Source organism: Rousettus aegyptiacus, unplaced genomic scaffold, assembly GCF_014176215.1.
Source record: "Rousettus aegyptiacus isolate mRouAeg1 unplaced genomic scaffold, mRouAeg1.p scaffold_m13_p_3, whole genome shotgun sequence".
Lineage (NCBI taxonomy): Eukaryota > Metazoa > Chordata > Mammalia > Chiroptera > Pteropodidae > Rousettus > Rousettus aegyptiacus.
In genome coordinates, this window is record NW_023416306.1 from 164,816,624 (window position 1) to 164,832,314 (window position 15,691).

Here is a 15,691-nt window from a genome sequence, read left to right on the forward strand (position 1 = left end):
AAGTTTAGGGTTACTACCAATTCAGAATAACTTGGAAGCAAGTTTAAGGCTTGAGATACTCTTGTCAACCATGGTGACTTGAAAATGCCATCTTATTCTGTGAGGACTGTTCCACCTTTAGTCTGTCCTGCCCTGTTAGACTTCTTCCCAGGTCCTGAGATTCTTTCCTTCTCTCCTATTGTTTCTCTTCACTTTTGGGTTGATAATTTCTTACTGTATTATCATGTTAAAATGCTATTAAAATTTTAAAAAATGTTTCACCCACCAATTTTAGTTGTTTTCACCATATGAATTAGCCTTCCATGATAGAATGACATATGCTCTCTTCTTTTAGTAGTAGAGTTCTTAGTAGCTGCAAAGTTCTACCTAGTTAATGTGATCTGAAGAAATGATCCACAATTAAAACCTCATTCGATAATACCCGGAAATATAACTTGTCATCACAGATCTGTTAAGGGTGGAAAATTTTCCAGTAAGCCAGCATAAAGGATTTACTCTGCTTCTGTAATCTGCTCGAAGATATGCTTAACCAGGGTGTGGTAATCTGTTTACTTGTTTAATGTTAACCAGGGTGTGGTTCTAGGCTTTATAAACTGCCTCTTTTGGGAGCTCAGGACTGATCTCCTCTAATCCTGCCTGGTAGAGAGTCAGTTGCCAGCGGGCTAATAAAGGCTCACAATTCATCTCAATTGGTGCTGTGGGTTTTAGATTTGATCGAACCACAACAGATCAAAATGTCTTTGAATCCAAAATATAATGGTCCTTTAAAAAATACTCTTAAGTTTCTATTATTAGAACAAATAAACATAAGCGACTATGGAAGACCAGAACATTTCAAAGCAGTCGATGTTCTAGAAACACATCAAAAAGTAGTGTAAACTAAGGGAATATATTTAGTTTCCTAGAGCTTCTCTAACAAATTACCATAAACTGGGTTGCATAGCAATCCGTCTCCTGTGGTTCCAGAGGCCCAAAGTCTGAAACCGAGGTGTCAGCGGAGTCACGCTCCTTCCAGGGGCTCTAGGGAAAGAATCTGTTCGTGGCATTTTCTGGCTTCTAGTGGCTGTAGGTGTCCCTTGGCTTGTGGCTGCATCACTCCAATCTCTGCCGCCACGGTCACCTTGCTTGCTCCTCTTCTGTGTCTTCTGTTCTGTGTGTCTATCAAATCCCCCTCTGCCTTTCTTTTCTAAGAACACTTGTGATGGCATGCAAGGCTCATCCAGATAATCCAGAACCATCTCCCCATCTCAGAATCCCTAACTTAATTGCATCTGCAGAGGCCTTTTTTTTTTTTTACAAATAATATAACATCCACAGGTTCTAAGGATTAGGGCATGAATCTCTGTTGTTAAGGGGCTACCATTGACCCCATGAAAAGTGAAATGATGCAAAACAAAATTAAACACGGCTGTTCTTGTGATGATATCTTAAGATGATTAATAGTCTTTAGATGATCAATTTGAATATTGTTTTATTATTTTCTGTCTAGTTAAACTGAAAGTCTTAAAAAGTCCCTTTCTCTCTCTATAATATATGATAGTCTTAAAGGGTTTTAAGTATCTCAAAGGAAATTAACTAAATTAGAGTAGCCTGGTATTTATATCACTAGTTTACTTGAATTGAATTTACTTAAGTTTCTTACTAGCAATGTTTTGATCATACTGAAACCGTTAGAGTTTCAGTGGACTCCCCTATCCCAATCACTTGAAGGAATGGAATATCTGGGAATAGAATGCCAGGTTTTAATATAACTACAGATGCTTTTGAAGTTCGAGACAATTGCTGATACAAAGCATTCAGGTGCTAATGTATCAGCAAGGCAATTGAATTCTGGGAAACAGTCACAACTGACCTGCATTTAATGCCAACTAAGTAAAAGAAAGATCAATATCAAAAAAATTTGACTGTAAGAATATCTTTAGGACTATTTATAATAAAAAAGATAAGACCATTCTTTTTTTTTTTTTTAGGATAAAGGATATTGAATGCTAAACATTAGCAAATTGTAAGAGCAAATAGAATACTGCAGAAATAGGACGCTAAATATTAATTAACTACTATGATGAAATAGAATCTTTTTTTTATAAACACCATTTTATAAATGATTTGTTAAGCAATATCAACGTGTCATTTAGTTGTCTAAATTATATAGTCATAGTAATATGCAAAGACTAATCTCCTGATAGACCTAAATGAAAAACCCAATAAATATGTAGTGAACCAGTGTGTCCAGAAGTTGTCATCTTTTTAGTAGCCAATGAATGATAGGAATTCATGTTCAGCAACTTTTTGAATGTTTAAAAATTTTCATATTTTATTTTAAATTGGTCTGGTAATTTGAAGATATTTGACTGAAGAAAAAAACCTCCCTGGAAAGATTCTCTGGAAATATTGTAACTTTTGAAGAGGAATTTCATTTATATGTAAAGTTTATAGAATTATTTTCAAGATGATGATATTTCGCATCCTCTGGGGATATGATGGTTCAAAGGATAGAGGGGTTCTCACAATTTCATATCCCATAGGTCTTCTGCTAAAAAGGATTGGTACTTTATTATTTTACAGGTTTCCTCAATTAGCCTAACAATATATAGGAAGCATACTTAAGAATAAAAACAAATACAAATAAGTAGTTACAATGGCATTGAAACCCAGAAGTCATAAAATCCAAGTGTCTCATTTTACTGATGACAAAAATTAGATGGAAAGAAGATTATGACTTACCCAAGGTCCTCATAGACAGCGGGAGAGAAGGCTGAGCTGGAAGGTGGGCCACCGCACTTGAACGCAGTGTTCTTTCTACCAGGGCTTTGCCTCATCAAAAAGATTTATAGCTTTTCCTCTTCCAGTAATAAATGCAACACTTCTAAAGAAGCCATTTTGTTAAGAGCATATTATAATACATACAGAAGTGTTAAGTATATTCTATTTCTTAGTTTTTAAAAAGCCAGTTTGTCAAACAGAGACTCATGGACATGGACAATAGACTAGTGGTTACCAAAGTGTAGGTCAGAGGGAGGAGGTAGAAGGGGTAAAAGGGATCAAACACGTGGTAATGGAAAGAAATCTAACTATGGGAGATGAATACACAATGCAATATATATTTATATGTCTTACTGGTAAATTGTACACCTGAAACTTACTGGATATTGTTAACCAATGGTACCATAAAAAAAAAAAATTAAAAAATAAATTAATCAAAAACAAATTTTAAGAAGCCAGTTTGTTGTTGTTCATTGATATAATGTATAAATGAAGGAAATGTCAAATCTGTATTTTAAAAGTAATAAAAATGTTCATGTCATCCTACCATAGTTTAGCAACAGATTTACATTTTAACAGAATATAGATCCCATGTGACAATATTGCTATCTACCAATTGTTTAATATTGAGATTCTACTCATAGTAGACAAATAAAAGCTAAAACCTCACAAATTTTTCTAAATAATATAACATTTTTTTAAAAAAGCATGGAATAGTTCTCGGGTATCCTTTACTTCATCCTCGGTCTTTATAATAGAGATGGACAATTGATGGAACACGTGCTTGAAAGAGTCACAAGATAATTTACACGACATGATCAGGGCTGCTCTAGATCCAGTTGTAAAGGGTCCAAGTTCTTCTTTATCCTTTTTCATTCTTCCACCTTCCCTCAGTATCTCTTACTTAAACCACGACTGTTATATCCTCCTTTCACAACCAGTTGCCGAAGAGAGTGATTGCATGTGCACTCCGTCTTCCATACAAAAATAAATAAGGCCGCATGGAGACTGGACGCGTTATCTTTGAAAGGTAAGCACTGATCTCTCTGGAAAATGGGCTACCCATTCAGAATACATCGAGGACCCTCCTGTACCTCAGGTCACCAGAGTGATTCAAACATCAGTGTCCATCCTCAGAACTTGTTGTGTAAGCAGTCAGAATGTATATGTACTTAAATTCCAACTTTCTACTAGTTTCAAAAGGATTTCAATCTTTGAGTGTTTTGAACCAGACCTCCTATTCTGTTTTCTGTTGCATTTCCTATCTGTGCCAGAAGGTGGAGATATTCCCACTAGAGTGGTCACCCCTCAAAAACACCCCTGCCAGCTCCTGATGCAGGAAATGATCAATATTCTCTTTTTGAAGTTGGGAGTCAGCATTTTGAACATTCATAATGGTATTCACTTCTTGAGTTTTAAAACGTTAAATAATAGAAAAGATGCTAAAAGAGTGTTGATTCTTTTGATAAGCTATATGTGAAAAATGCTTGGCAGAAAGCTGCATTTGCAAAAGATTTGAAATTGAGAATGTTTCTACATGAGGAGAAGGGTTAAAGAACAGAGTTTATGGCCCAATGCACAATTTTGGCCACTAATGTCACCTTAAATTTAATAATCGATATACTTCTGATTTATGCATACCTACTTACCCTCTTAAGCCCCTTACCAGGAGAACCTGTTCATCCTCTGATTAGAGGTTGCAAACAACTAATCTGAGAGTCAAATTCAGTTCACTGACTTATTAAGTTTGCCTGAGTAGTTTAAAAATTGGGAAACTTTATATAAAAATCTGGAGGGTTTGGGAAATCTTGCCACATTGCTCATATTTCCACAGGACGACAATGGGCTGGAGATGCACAGGAGAAACGGTCTGTAGAGGACATGCCACACTTGTTAGGCATCACTTGTCCTGTTTCCTTATTGATGCCAAGCCCCCGTAGACCTTAAGTTTCTGAAAACTCTTAGAAGAATCAGCAAGTTTCTTCTGATTATTCTTAGACAAATCAGTATCATCCTGGCTGCCAAGACAGTTGACTACATTTTAGATGAACCAGCAGGACAGTTTAAAAAAATTGGAGGGGGGTGAGGGTATATATTTACAAGAAAATTCATTTCCAAAAATTCAGTAGACTTAAAAAGAGAGAAAATTTCTTAAGTTATGTGATTTATATCACTATCGAGGTTCTTTAATTTTTTCATTAGTTAATTCATCCATTTGTTTTTATTTTGCTAAGAACACTAGCAAATTTAACTAAAACTAAGATTTAGATCAAAGTAATCCAAAATCTTTACCAAGGCTATTTTATTCTTTCTAAAATGATGAATAATCTTTAAAAGAAATATTGAACTGTGGTGTATCAGGCAGACACATTGCCTGATGGTAGAGTTTACTAGAAACTATCATTTCCACTACATAGATGTCCATGTTATCCAAATAATTTTACTTTTATTTCAAGCACATTTAGATTTCCAACTGACACTTGAATAAATGGTCCATATAACACAACAGTAGCTGCTGTGGACCTAAGAACTATTGACATTCATCTGGTAAGACAGTGGAAAAAAATAACTATATTAAAAAAAAAAGTTGACATTATACTATTGCATCTGGCCTACGTACTGTATTACAGAATTCTGAATTAGTTGCAAACACTGTAAACTACCATGTCCTTGGATGCGTGACGCTTACATTCTAGAAGGGCTGCCTCAGGGGGAGCCTTTAGTACCTCTGTTCCCAAATGTTCTTTCATGTTCCTGATTTTCATTGATGCGGCTTCAGTGTTTTGCCATTTAAGGATATAACCTGCTATCGATTTTTCCAGAACTATTCCTATTTTCTAAGGAAGAAGTGCCAAATTTTATCAGATTAATGATTAAATAAGAGTATTTAATTTTGCTCTTTTAACTTGATGCAATTGCAATGAAAGCGCTTCCTGATACTAATTATCCTTGCATTCCTGGAATGTACTATTTGATCATGTTGTATTATTCATTTGTTACACTGCTGGATTGTATTTACTAATATTTTATTTGGAATTTTTGCAATTGTTTTCAAAAATAAATTTGCTCGTTTTTTATTATTAAAATTATACGAGCTTTATAAAAGGAACCGGGCAGTTTCCACTTTTTTCTGTGGTGTGCAAATGTTTAAATAATGTTGGAATTATATATTCCTTATAGGTTAAGTAAATCTCAGCTGTTAATCCTCTGATTCCGGTCTTATTTCAGCATTTCCTCCAGCTTTTAAAATTTGCTTTTTTTCCTATGATAGATGATTGACTAAAGAAGCTGTGGTACATATATACAATGGAATATTACTCGGCCATAAGAAGAGATGAAATACTGCCATTTGCAACAACATGGATGGACCTTGAAATAATCATACAAGCAAAACAAGCCAGACAGAAAAGATTGAAAATCACATGATATCACATACGTGGAATATAAACCTAAAAGCAACAAATAAATAGGACAAACAAACAGAGACCCATGGACATGGACAATGGACTAGTGGTTACCAGAAGGGAGGGGGTAGGGAGGAGGGGAAAAATATAAAATGTTAAAAAAAATTATGTATACATAGTATGAAAAAAACAAACTGCCATTAAAAAATAAAAAATAAATAAAATTTGCTTTTTCCATTGAGTTGCACATGAAGTCTCTCACATTCTTTAAAAATCTTGCTAGTATTTGTGATTATGTCTTCTTTCGCATTTTAATTATTTTTATCAACTTTATTGAGATATAATTGAAAGGTAATAAAATGCACATGCGATGTATAATTTGCTAAGTTTTGACAAATGTTTACTATAGTAAAGCAGCACCACAATCAAGACAATGAAAATATCCATCAGCTTTCTGCTTCACTTCACTACCCAGTAAGCCTTCTGGGAAGACAGTTACTCTCCAATTGGAACTTCGGTATTCTTTGCTCTCCTGAGGGACTCACCCTCAAGGTCCTTGACTCTGTGCCCAGTACCTTTGCCCTTTATTGACTCCCACTGACCGTCTAACTATTCGTACCAAAACTCCTTTGGCCTCCTGAAGGACTGCTATAGACTGAACGTTTGCCTTAAAATTCATATATTGAAAATGAATGCCCAGTGTGATGGTGTTAGGGGACGGGGCCTTTGGCATGTGATTAGATTATGAGGGCTCTGCCTCCATGAATGGGATTCATGCCCTTATAAAAGAGACCCCAGAGAGTCCCCTCATTCCTTCCACCATGTGAGGACACAGCTGAAAGATGGCCATCTATGAATCAAGAAGCGGGCTCTCACTAGATACCAAATCTGCCAGCATGGCCTTCTCAGCCACCAGAACTGTGAGAAATAAGCCACCCATCTATGGTGTTCTGTTATAGCAGCCCAAACAGACTAAATGAGTACAAACCTTGTTAACAAAGATACTGACTCCCTTTGAACTTGCCCACTCCACTTACAGGCCAAATCCAGGAGGCTGGATCTCTCAAAGTAGAAATAAACCCTGTCATGTCACTTCTAAGATTACCACAATATCCTTTAAAAGCAGGAAGCCCTCCAAGGTTTTTAATCTACAATTTCATGCCTCTTAGTCCCCATATCCAGTCCCTGTAAGCCCCTTAACAAGAGGCTCTTTGTCCCCCGATCTAGTTGTTATAATACACCACACTTCCAGGAAAGACATGAACTTGCCAGTACAAGACTACGGACAAGAAACAGAAGAGTCAAACACAGGCTTCCTCTCGTCCCTAACCCTGTGCCATTCTGGCCTCTGTCCCTCACACCACTCATTTCATAGCCATCCACTTACATTCTGCTTTTATCAGTACACCTCTTCATCCCAACTCACAATACCTTTCGGCCTTCGGCCTTCACATGTACAAATCAACAATATGCACGGACAGTTATGCCTCGGGGGTTTACCGAGGCCCTGACTTATTTCTCTAGGCCCCTAAGTGAAAACCCATGACCCTTTCCCTTTATAAACATGAAAGGGAAGAACATTTTTTAGGCATCCTTACTCAGGAACACAACAAGCCATCTGTGTTTTTGGTTCTTTATCCTCATTTTAGACCCAGGGCTCAGGTACTTCCCTCTTCATTACAGTGAGCAGCTGCCAGAATGGTTCACGGCCTCCATAAGATTACATATCACGATAGATGAAATCTTAAAGGTCTCCTCCACAGGTACTGGCAAGAACTCTTCAGCCCTCATACTGAACAGGTGACCTCAATATGTGATCCTGGTAAAATTGCAAAGGTAGAGCAAGGATGACGGCCAGCTTCTTTAGGTCCCTTTCTCTACTGACAAATGGATTTGATTAAATTCCAAAGTCTCATGGGTGCAAATATGTTCTAACCATAGTCTCCATTCCAAAAAGAATGATTGGAAGCTTTTTCCTGAAAAGAGACTACTGCCACAACTCTAGCTAAGTTGTTGCAAGAAGGAACTTTTCCCACTTGGGGAATCCCTTTGTTCCTCTTGAGTGATGAGGCAACTTACTTCCTTGCTAGGGTTATTCAAGATGCTCAGTGAGCACTTCCACACTCATAAAAACTGTACTCCTCACCAATCTCAGTTCTCAAAAAATGGGATGGGCTAATGGTGTTCTTACATTCAAACTAGCCAGACTCTGAGAAAGTTGATCCGACTTGGCCCAAAGGCTTGCCTTTGGCTTTGATGACCCTTCGATCCTCACTCTCCTCTCAACCTCGATTATCCCTTTATGAAATAATTACTGCTCTTTGGCTTGATAGCCAGAGAGGATGCCTTTCTCTTGCTGAACCTTAGGAGATTTGAATCTGATACAATCTGATATTCTTAAATACTGCCAAGGTCTTATTCAAAACACTCCACTTACAGGCCAAATAGTTCAAATCTGCCTCTCCCCCAGACAGCCCACTTCAGCCCTAATCTTCAGGTTGAAGACCAAGTCTTCTAGAGAGATACCACCAAAAGACCAACCTTGAACTCAGGAGGGAGGAACCTTATACTGTCTTCTTAACCACTTATATTGTTACAAAACTGTAAGGAATACAACTGTGCATTCTTGTTTCATAATTTGAAAAATTCGAGTCTTATTTTGAATTTGGGGAAATCAATCCAGCAGGAGCCTTTAAACTGAGGTCCTTTGAGAACTTCCAGAAGCAGATAATGACATGAGACAGACTGATTTCTCACAAATTTTGGAACAAACAAGTGACATCACAAGGGAGTCAGCCTCTACTCATGATGCGGGAACATAATTCCCTAGGATCCTCTTACCTGGTCCCCTCCATATTCCTTCTTTATATACTTCCCATCATTATTTTACTTTTCTATTGTTCATTAGTTTCAGGACTTCCTTGAGCCTTGCCTTCTTTTTCCCCTTTTATTTCTGTCTTTATTATATCCTTCTCTATTTCCCATTAACCTATAAATATTCAGGCCCCCAGTTTTTGCATATTCGTTCTCCTAAACTTCTCTGACACCATAAGCAAGGGCTTTTGAGATGCTGAGTGACAAATTCACTGCATTGTCACCATAGTCCTGACCCCATCGTTGTGGAAGGACCTCTGTACACCAACTTCCTGGAATCCACTAGACTGGTTCCTGCTGGCCTTGGAGTCTTGATTTTATTTTTTTCTACATCCTCTAATAATCGATTTTCTGTTTCCTCTTATAAGTATCTTCCTAATTAAATGTCTTGTCTCCAGAAGCCTTTCTCAGCTTCAGACCATCATCAGAGCTTAACAGATGGTTCAGCTAGTGCTCCTAAGAGAACACCAACAAGAAACTGCTGCCTCTATGGACAATTTCACTTAAGCCTTGACAGCAGCCCCACAGAAATTACTCTAATCCCTAAGATTGTCCTAAAGCAGATGATGTTTGTTTCGAACAAGTGGGGCTACTGACAAGGCCGGATACTGACCCTCTGACTTCCCATTCTTTATCTCATGATTGATTTGCTAAGATTAAAATGGTTTTCCCCTGAAACTAGCTAACCACAGAGAAAAGCATTTCCTGTTCACATAACTGACTTCTGCTTGAAAAAAAAAAAACCAAAACCCAACTATAAATCACCCCATCTGAAACTTGTTTATTCCTCTCTATATAAGGAAAAACTACCCTCCTGAGACACTCTGATCTTTGGATCTTGGATGTTCTCCTGATTGCCTGAAAAAAAATCAATCTCTTTACTTGTCTGATTTTTATCTTTGATATAAATCACATGAGAACATGACATAGAGTACTTGAGCAAAACCAACAAATAGACTAAGAAATAGAAATAAATCCAGGTTTTATGGGAATTTGATATATGATAAATAAGATACCACGAAAGATGGCAAAAAAAAAAAAGTTGATAGTGCTGGGCAAATTAGCTCTCTCTACAGAGAAGAACAAAAAGTTAATTTGAATACTCACCTTACATTAAATTAAAAAGGTGAGTCTCTAACTGAAGTCCTAAATTCAAAAGGTAAAACTTTGAATGAGATTGAAGAAAATGTAGGAGAACACCTATGTGAGCTAGAAGTGGATGGAAATTTTTTAACCAAGACTCAAATGGATGAATTTCAGTACATCAAAATTAAAGATTTCTGATAAACAATATACTCATTGGTAAAATTAACAGAGACATGACAGATTAGGAAATGCTTGCAAATTTATAACTGATCAGGGATTACATCAGAGACAATTGATTTTAGACTATGATTTGTAGACCATTGTTGGATGATAAATTCAGTTTAGTGGGTTGCAATCAGCACTTAAAAATACAAAGTAGAACAGAATAGTGCATAACAAGTATTAGGGGAATATACTTATCAACTTTTGTTAATATTATGTAAATTAAAATGTAAATTCAAAAACTATATATATACACACCTAGTGTATATTGGTTGAGAACATACACATATATTTACATAAGCATATATGATATGCTTATTAATAAATACATATTAACATGTAATTAATCATATATTTAATTATATAGAATTACTATACATTTAATATATAATTATATATTATTGATACAATCACTACATACTATAATTAGTAATATATTCATGTATAATATTTATATATTAATGTATTACATAAAATGTATGTGTTGGTTAACATGTGAAATATACTTCTTACTGTCAATTTGATCAAAACAGTGAAAACCACTAAATAAGGGGCTCAAGGAAATCACTAAGAAATAACGATACTCAACAGAAAACTGGGCAGTAGACAATAAACAGAGGGGGAAGCCTGAATAACTAACAAGTATATAATGAGAGCTCTAACTTACTAGTAATCAGAGAGCTACACTTTGAAAATACAGACACCATGTTACACTCACCATAATAGCAAAAATAAAAGAGATGTATGCTACTAAGTGCTGGAGAAGATGAGGTACGTGGGAACTCTTGCACTTCTGATGAAAGTATAAACTGATAAGGACATTCTAGAAACACTCATTTGGAGGTACTTAATGAAATTTAAAAAGTGAATTCTCTCTGACCTAGCAATTCCTCTTCCAGGTATGTATCTCTCAGAGAAATTCCCACTCATGCCTTTGAGGTGACATGCAGTGGGATGCTTGTGTGGTGGCATTTATGGTAGGGAACACTGGAGGCAATTTAGGTTTCATCATTAGGGAATGGATAAAATGTGGTAAATGTGTATTTATAATATGAATTACTACGCACTAGTTAAAAGCAATGGAATCAATGTACACAAAGCAAAATGTCGAGTAATAAAAGGAGAAAGAAAAAATGTATAGCATAATACCATATGTTTAGTTAAATATTATATATATGCACACACTGTGTATTTTAACAGTTAAAAATTGTTGTCTTTAGGTAGTACCAATATGGATTCTTTTCTCTTCTTTATTTCTTTCTATATTTTTAAGTTATCATAAGCTTACATTGCCTTTTTTTTAATAATAGAGACATATATAATAAATTTTACTATTAAAAAGTCAACTATGTGAAAGAAGAGTCTTTTCAACAAAGAGACATATTCCAAAGAAGATAAGTGGCCAAAAAGCACATAAAAAGTTTCTCAAGATCACAGTCATTCGTCAAATGCAAATGAAAATTACACTGAGATACCAGTTCACATCCACTAGGATGTCTATAATAAAAAAGACAGACAAGGTAAAGCGTTGGCAAGGATGTTAGATAACTGGAACCATCTGCTGTTGGCGAGACTGTAAAACAGTGTAACTACTTTGAAAAACAATTCTGCAGGTCCTCAAAATGTCAAACCTAGGGTTATTATATGTCTCAGCAATCCCAATCCTAGGTCTCTACCCAAGAGAAATGAAAACATGTATCCACACAAAGACTTGGATATGAATGTTTATAGCAGAATTACTCTCAATAGCCTAAAGGTCAAAACAACCCAAATGTCCATCAATTGCTGAGTGGATAAACAAAATGTGCTATATCTATATAACAGAATACTATTTAGTAATAAAAATAAATGAAGTACTGATACAACATGGATAAACTTAAAAACACGCTAAGTGAAAGAAGCAAGTCTCAAAAAGTTACATCCTGTGTGACTCAATTCATATGAAATGTCCAGAAATAGCAACTTTACAGACACAGAGAGTAGCTTGGCGGTTGCCTAGGGCTAGAGGTACAGAATGGGAAGTGACTGCTAATGGGTATGAGGTTTCTTTTTGAGGTGACAATATATTCTAAAATTAGATCATCACGATGGTTGCCTAACTGCCTTAAATCTGCTAAAAATAATTGAGCTGTATGTTTTAAACAGGTGAGTTTTGTTATATAAATTAAATTTCAATAAAGCTGTTTTTAAAAAGTCACATGTTTGGAAATAATACTAGCACTTTTATATGAAAGAATTTTGAAAATTCAAGAAAATAAGAAAAATATCATTTTGGAAGGATTTAAAACTGCTAGGATTAATCTGAGATCAACCAAATTTAATTGTGCATCTAGTAAACATAATAAATATAATTTTTGGATAAAGTTTGGGTAGGTATGAAAGATAGGGGACAGGTATCAAGCTCACCTTTCCCAGCAGGGATGATCTTAAAGGTAAAAATCTTGAAATGACCTCAGATGAATATATTTAAGACCACTACATCCTGTAGAAGAGTCTTTTGAATCCAATGTTGACATTTGGTGGAATGAACCAATCATTTAATGCTGATTTTGTCCAAAGTCTTATAAGAATCAAGTCTTTGGTAAAAATGTCTCTGCAGTTGGCAGTCTTTTAGGCATTGTGGCAAGTTCCAGGGCTTTCTGCGTACCCCTAATTTCAGTAATAAGGAAACACTATAATCAGGAATCATCACAATTTTTCATCATCAACATCCCCAAATAAAGCCTGCTTCCTGAGAAAAATAGCAAAATATGAAAAATATCTCTTTCCATAATATTGTAAAATTAAACAAGAGTGTTGTAATATTTTACAAAACATAAAAAATTTAAAACATGTTATTCTCTTATCTAGCATATAACTGCTTATAATTATGTGGTCTATTTTTTCAGTTTGTATGTTTTAAATAAAAGTTAGGTTGTATTGTATATTTGGGTCATACAGTATGTAGTATTTATAATTATTTTCTTCCTTAATTTTTTGCATTAAGACAAGTTTATTATGTCATTTTTCCTTGAAAACCTGACTTGATTATATTCTACCATATGGATGCATCGAAACTAATTTAACCCATTTCCTATTGCTGTACATTAAAGTGGTTTCTAATGGATTGCTATTATAAATGGCCCTTTGGGGAAACCCTAATACACAGGCTGACATTTGGCTCGTATGTGTTGGTCTAAGAAAAGTGGCTATGTACGTGTTCATGCTGATCCTAGGCCACAGTGGTTGCTTAAGTTTTTGAATACCGGCCCTGCTTCTCCCTAATTTCTAGTGTTTAGTTAAGCTTGTTTCATTACGATAAATTCATTTAAGTGGAAACATTGAGACAAATGCTATGACTATTTCCAAAGCTTTTGAAATATATTGCCTGTTTACCTTCATGTAAGATTCTAACAACCTACATTCGTATAGCTGTTCTCATTAACACTAAGTATTATTATGTTTTCATTCTTTGCCAATTCTCATTAGATTTTAATGTTAACATCCTGTATATCTCAGAACTTCAATAGCTCCAAATGATTATTTCCTCAAGTGACAAATTCCATGTTGCTCTCCTTTGGCACATTGTCTCTCATTCTCAATAAAATGACAAGTTAAATACCTTACATCCAAATTTTTCTGTTCCTCATTGCTCCTTAATAACTAAGTGAACTTTTAAAACTACCATTACTTCCTTTAACATTAGAAAGATTATTTAATTTTACTCTTCTTAATATAAATTCTTTATTTGAAACTGAGCTCTTTCTTAGTCCATACAGAGATGCTGAATTATAAACTTTTCAGAAGAAAAAATCAAAATATTTATAGTATTAGGAAGTTAGGTTATATGACACCTTTTTTAGTAGATATACTCTCATGAAAGTACTTAGTTTAAAAATTTTTTAAGTTTAGCATTGAAACATGACCAAAGCATATTATTAACATTTTATCACCTTCAAAATTTGGTTCGAAATAGTTTAATTCAAGAATAATTCTCCATGGAGGGGAAAAAAATGGGATAGATGATAGAGGCTCTGTTCATCCCTCCGCAGACCAGATCAAAGTTGCGATGGAAACAAGGAGCAAACAGCAATAAAAAATCACCTGGGATCTAGATGAACAAGCCATAAAACTAGGGAGAAATCTAAGAAATCACCTTGTAATGGCAGAAGTAAAGAAAAAAAATGATAATAATAATAATATTCCATACATGTATTATTTACATTTAAACTATGATCTCTTGTAAGAGAAGTAACACAAATCACTTTTGCCTGTATCATCGTGGATGTTTTTTCTTGGAGTACCAATCAGCCAGGTAACTTCAGCAGTCTTTGTTAACAAAGAATACATGTAGTTTCTAATCTTAATGGCACCTGTTTAAAGAACATGTCAAAAGGTAAATAAATCAGATTTCGAGCACTACTCTTTTGTTTTGTATAAAGTGGGTGGGGAAGGGACATATTTTGATAAAGAATGACCAAGAGAGCCATGAAGATGATCAGCACTACCATGAACGGAAGGGCTTATAAACCTATGGGGAAGTTAGCAAGGCCAAACATGATTTAAAATATAATGGTAATCTGAAAAAACAAAAACAAAAACAAAACACCATGGGGAAAAAGCAAAAATGATGACAATATTAACTCACTCTTCCCATGTGTTAATACACTTCCTTCTTTAGATTCATGACCCAACTCATATATACACCATCCCCGGTAATTACGGAGAAGGCAAGCCCTTTCCCCTACCCAAATTCTTTGCTAATTTCATTGATTTTTAAATCCTTTAAATTTATTCATGTTGACAATCACTTCTTTGTGATGGCACCATACTGGAATGTTTTGGGTTAAACTTGTATGTTTTTTCCATTCAGGAGATCCCAGCTTCTGTAAGGGAAGAGGACATGCTCTCTGCATGTCCAAAAGCTATGTTGCTTCGTGATGTACACACTATTTCTAAACTCTAAAGTGAAAGAAAAAGAGCACCTCGAAGCTGAAATATATATTACTGTATTAGAAAAAAAAGAGAAGTATCTTTAGTATAGAATAAAAATAAAAGACAAAAGTACCACAAATAAACGTATCTGTTCTAATATAAGACAGGGGCTCAACTAAGAGACAAAATGTCACTTCCGTCACTGATGGGAAAAGATTTATTGGAGAAGGAAAAAAAAACTACTCCTTATGCCTTTAAAGGTTTATACAGATTAGTAGGTGGCCAGAATAGTGCCTGATACTTAATAAATATTTATCAAGTAAGTGAATACTATCGAATCAAGAAATTTAATATATGGAAATAAGTGGTCAAATTGGAAGCTCAGAAGAAGGTCAGAAGCTGGAAGACTAAGAGAATAAAGGTTTTTA